Below are 6,153 nucleotides of genomic sequence, written 5' to 3'. Positions count from 1 at the left end.
CACATAGGACTCACATATATGCGAATTGGATGCATTTTTAACTGCATCCAATTTGCATAACATGTGAATGTGAACGGCTTTCAATGGTGCAGGACAGCTGTGGTGCTGTCTTGAAAAGGGTGTTGTGCATTTTTGTGTCTGGTTCAGGTGCAAATTCAGGTGAAAATTCGCACCTGAATCGCACCTGAACCGGAGAACAGAAATGCACCGGACTCTCGACTGCAAACTGCAGTTGGACATATGTAAATCCAGCCTTATTAAACGCAGGACTCTGCATTCACTATATCTGGTCTCCCACAGTACACAGAACATGGAAATGCAATACATTTAGTAAATATAAAATGCTTAATACCTTTTCTCATCAGCGGTATATAGCAGTCTTGTGACTTCTATCAGTGTCCAGCTGAGCACTGGTTAAAGCTTGTAGAAGGAGTTTTCATTCTTCTCTTGACTGTCCTATGATGCTGTATGATCCCTGACCCTCTGTCTGGACAAAGCTGATAGGCCTTGTGGTAATCACAGGCACCCTTCCAAAGCTGAGCATGTGCAGAGTGCCTCCAAGGCTCTGTACTATTAGCAGATACATTGGGGACAGTAAAAGAAGAGGAGGATCAGAGAAGACAGGATTAAACAACCTTTTAACACAATGCAGAGGATTAACCCCTTAGGTTCCACAGTGAGTATAACAAGCAGGCTTTACTGCATATACAGACTGATTTTTCTGTTGTGGATTTAGCAACACTTTAATGTACCATTAATATATACATTTCTTTGCAAGTAGGATCGGCAGTTTGGTTCACACCAGAACACCTCAAACAGGCAAAAGTCCTAGCGAACATGCAAACGCTATTAAAGGCTATGGGACACAAACATGAAAAAGTCCTTATTTTAAAGGATTCTATGCAAGTTATTGCCATAAAAGGTGTATGGGGACCCGGTACTGCCCTAGGGGACATGTATCAATGCAAAAAAAAGTATTTAAAACAATAGTTTTTCAGGAGCAGTGATTTTAATGATGCTTAAAGTGAAACAATAAAAATGAAATATTCCTTTAAATAGTATGCCTGGGGGGGGGGTCCTCTTAGTCTGCCTGTAAAGTGGTACATATGTGCGATATGAAGAACATGCCGTAGCAATAAAGACATTTCTAAAGGAAAAAAATAATTTAAACTTGTTCGTGGCTGTAATGTATTGCCAGCTCCTGGCAATATAGATGAAAATAAAAAATAGAAAACAAATGGCGGCCCCCCCCACCCCCAATCAATATCAGGACATTTGGGTCTGGTATGGATTTTAAGGGGAACTTCAAAACCCTTATTCGAGCATGCAGCCTGGCAGGTCAGGATAGGGGGGGCGAGTGAACGCCCCCCTACTGAACCATATCAGGCCACATGCCCTTAACATGGGGGGGTGGGTGCTTTGCGCCCCACACCCCAAAGCCCCTTGTCCCGGTGTTTCATGGGATTTGAGATTTTCTTTAGAAATCGAAAAAAGACTAGAAAGGATTCTGCAAGAAAACAGCAAAATAATATTTTCGTTAAAGTTTAAAATCTCTGCCAGCTTTTTCTTTTGCTGTCCAAGTAGCATTTGGCTAATTTCATTTCACTTTCTGTAGAGGAATTCCCCTCTTAGGCCTGGTTCACACCTATACATTTTTAGTGTAAGTGCACATGGGGCACTGGCTATGTTAATAAAGGGTATAACACTATCTGAGCCTTATGTATATCCTTACATGCTATTTACGCGAATGAGACCAGTGGAGGAGGAGGGAGAAGCTGACACAAGCAGGGAGACAGTCCTAGTAGAGCCTTATTGCGTAGACCCTCTGGTAAGCAGCCACCTAAGGGAGAGTGCACAGGGTGTGGACGGTGAAGGTGTAGAGGATAAAGAATAGACACTCTCACTATCGAGAACCATTTGGACACTCAGTTTGAGCACACCCCCTTCCATCTGGCTCATTTATAAATATGGACACTGAGAAACAGTTTTGATTGCATGAACACTGATATACACCTGAGTAATAAAATATAAAATCTTTTGCATGCAGGTGCTAAGTGATATATTGAATAGAAATTCATGGTGGTGTATGAAGCAAGAGCAATATTTAATATTTGAGTATTGTATTTTTTATAGGCATTCGATTTTATGCGATTTTTTTGCGTATTTATGCGCAGCAATGAAAAACTGAGAGTTTTTATGTGGTTAGTTTTAAGTAGCGCTGTTAATGTGTGATTTTTAATCAGACATATGTTTTTTTATATTGAATTTTTATGATAACAGCTGCTATAGGGCTAGTATTTGCATTTTTTTTACATTGTATATATCTTGATGCTAAGGATGGCGCCGGGAGGCCGGCTGCCGCGTCCTTAACAACCTTATCAGCTGAATGTAAAAAAAAGAATTACCGGCTAAAACAATTGTAAAAAAAAAACTCCGTGGGGTGCCCCCAGGTCCATACCAGGCCCTTGGGTCTAGTATGGATTTGGAGGAAACCCCTCCCCATGCCAACATTTTTTAAAAAATGGCATGGGGCTCACCCAAAGTCCACACCAGACCCTTATCTGAGCATGCAGCTGGCAAGTCAGGAAAGGGAGGTGATGAGCGAAAGCCCCCCCTGAACCCTACCAGGCCGCATGCCCTCAACATGGGGGGTGGGTGCTTTGGGGCGGGGGTGCTCTATACCCCCTACCCCAAAGCACCTTGCCCTTATATTGATGGGGACAAGGGCCTCTTCCCGACAAACCTTGCCCAGTGGTTGCCGGGGTATGGGGCTGGGGGGGGCTTATCGGAATCTGGAAGCCCCCTTTAAGAAGGGATCTCCCAGATCCTGGCCTCCCCCTATGTGAATGAGTATGGGGTACATTACATCCCTGCCCATTCACCAAAAAAATGTAGTGTTCTATGAAAAAATACAGTAGAGAGTTTTTGACAAGTGTCAAGCATGTCTTAGATAAGGATAGGGGTGTGGCCATGAGATAACGTCATATGGAGGTCCTGCCTGGGGTATGATGGGGCCACGACATCACAAATGGGACGGGGCCTCCGAATGAAGTTATCCGATAGTCACACCCCCATCGGAGGCCTTTTGTCCCTTCCGACTTCGTCACAGGGGATCAAAAATAAATTTGGTGAGTTTCCACCTGATGGGAACGGCTCTGATGCGACACATACGGTGATGGATATCTTACAGTGCTTTTTTAATTAGGACATTACTGGGAATATCATCATTTTTTTTCTTTTTTTAACGAGGTCTGCTATTGGAACCTTGTTTTGTTTTTCTTATATATATATATATATATATATATATTCGATCATTACGTTTTTGTATTGAACACTAAATTAATTAGATGTTATTGTTGTGCTACTGTGAATTTTGCTATTTACAGTATCTCACAAAAGTGAATACACCCCTCACATTTTTGTAAATATTTTATCTGTTAATGTGATAACACTGAAGAAATGACACTTTGCTGCAATGTAAAGTAGTCAGTGTACAGCTTGTATAACAGTGTAAATTTGCTGTCCCCTCAAAATACCTCAACACACACCCATTAATGTCTAAACCACTGGCAACAAAGGTGAGTACACCCCTAAGTGAAAATTTCCAAATTGGGCCCAATCAGCCATTTTCTCTCCTTGGTGTCGTGTGTCTCGTTAGAAGGTCTCAGTTGTGAATGAGGAGTAGGTGTGTTAAATTTGGTGTTATCTCTTTCACTCTCTCATACTGGTCACTGGACGTTCAACATGGCCACAAATGGCAAGTAACTCTCTGGGGATCTGAAAAAAAGAATTGTTGCTCTACATAAAGATGGCATAGGCTAAAAGAGGCATGCCAAAACCCTGAAATGCAGCATGATGGCCACGACCATACAGCAGTTTAACAGGACAAGTTCCACTCAGAAGAGGTCTCGCCATGGTCGACCAAAGAAGTTGAGTGCATGTGCTCAGCATCATATTCAGAGTTTTTTTTTTTAAAACAGACATATGAATGCTGCCAGCATTGCTTCAGAGGTTGAAGGGGTGGGTATCAGCCTGTCGGTGCTCAGACCACTGCATCAAATTGGTCTTTGTGGCTGTCATCCCAGAAGGAAGCCTTTTCTAAACATGATGCACAAGAAATCCAGCAAACAGTTTACTGAAGACAAGCGGACTAAGGACATGGATTACTAGAATCATGTCCTGAGGTCTGATGAGACCAAGATAAAGTTATTTGATTCAGATGGTGTCAAACATGTGTAGCGGCAAACAGGTGAAGAATACAAAGACAAGTCTGTCTTGCCTACAGTCAAGCATGGTGGTGGGAGTGTCATGGTCTGGGGCTGCATGAGTGCTGTCAGCACTGGGGAGCCACAGTTCAACCTCTGCAGCAATGCTGGCAGCAATCATACATCTATTTACCAAAGACAACCACAGGATATGACGCTGAACATGTGCATTCAGCTTCTTTGGTCGACCATGGTGAGGCCTGTTCTGAGTGGAACCTGGCCTGTTAAACCACTGTATGGTCTTGGAAACTGTGCTGCAGCTCAGTTTCAGGGTCTTAGCAATCTTCTTATAGCCTAGGCCATCTTTATGTAGAGCAACACTTCTTTTTTTCAGATCCTCAGAGAGTTCTTTACCATGAGGTGCCATGTTGAACTTCCAGTGACCAGTATGAGAGAGTGAGAGTGATAACACCAAATTTAATACACCTGCTCCCCATTCACACCTGAGACCTTGTAACACTAGCGAGTCACATGACACCGGGGCCCAATGTTGACATTTTCACTTAGAAGTGTACTCACTTTTGTTGCCAGTGGTTTAGAAGTTAATGGCTGTGTGTTGAGTTATTATGAGGGGACAGCAAATTTACATTGGTATACAAGCAGTACACTTACTACTTTACATTGTAGCAAAGTGTCATTTCTTCAGTGTTGTCACATGAAAAGTTAGAATAAAATATTTACAAACATGTGAGGGGTGTACTCACTTTTGTGAGATACTGTATATATATATATATATATATATATATATATATATATATATATATATATATATATATATATATATATATATAAAAGTCCACAGGATTGTTGCACTTAGAAACTTTGTTATTCATTCAAAGATTTGTAAAGTTACATCTCAGAAAGTGTTCAAAAACATTTCTGTTTTGGGTTCACATGCTCATGCCCTTCCTCAGATCAGAACACATCTAACATTTTGATCACAGACATTGAAATTTAAAAATGTTCAAAAAAAAACAAAACACATATGGCATCAATCTATGGTTAATTGCTCATTAGTACAATTATATTCCTTCGTTCATTAATCATTTCACAACACTGATATACAAATGGTTAATCATGCAGAGACTCATCTCACTATTTACTCAGGAACCATCACATTGTAATACCGTAGAAAAAATATATATAGATATGGAGAAAACATCACAATCCAAATATTCAGAAGGATAGCATAAAATACTTAATAAATAATAATAATAAATAATGTATTATAAATCATAAAAAAATTGTTAAAGATGCAAATCTGTATTCAAATCTTTTGGAGTAATAGTATTAAGAAAATGTATCCAATGAGCCTCGCGTTTTCTTAAAATTAGTTCACGATCACCTACTCTCCTGTTTTTATTAATGCCTTCCAGAACCATGAATTTTAACTTGGAAATTGTATGCCCCTTCTCTATAAAGTGTCTAGCTAGTGGTAACTGTATTCATTTATCTCTAATACAATATTTATGTCTGGCTATATGATCTTTAACCTTTTGGGTTGTTTCTCCAATATATAATAATCCACATGGACATTTTATGGCATAAATCACATATGATGATTGGCAGGTATAGTGGCCCTTGATAGGAATATCAAAGCCTTTATGTGGGTGTGATATACTTTTTTCCCTTTATCATAGAATTACATTGGATACACGATAGACATGGAAATGATCCCAGGTTTTTTGGTCACAGAAAATTTATCCTGGGAATAAGAGGAGAAAATTGTTCGGATCTTACCAATCGATCCCACAAGGTTCTCCTTTTTCTATATGAGGTTAATGGTAAATGACAAAATTCTTCTATACTGAGATAACTTTCCCTCAATAAATTCCAATGTTTCTTAATTATGTTAAACACAGTGTGTGAAAATGAATTAAATTGTGTA

Source organism: Lithobates pipiens, unplaced genomic scaffold, assembly GCF_037356315.1.
Source record: "Lithobates pipiens isolate NorthernLeopardFrog02 unplaced genomic scaffold, aLitPip1_a1.2 Scaffold_18, whole genome shotgun sequence".
Classification (NCBI taxonomy): Eukaryota; Metazoa; Chordata; class Amphibia; order Anura; family Ranidae; genus Lithobates; species Lithobates pipiens.
This window is presented reverse-complemented; position numbering follows the sequence as displayed.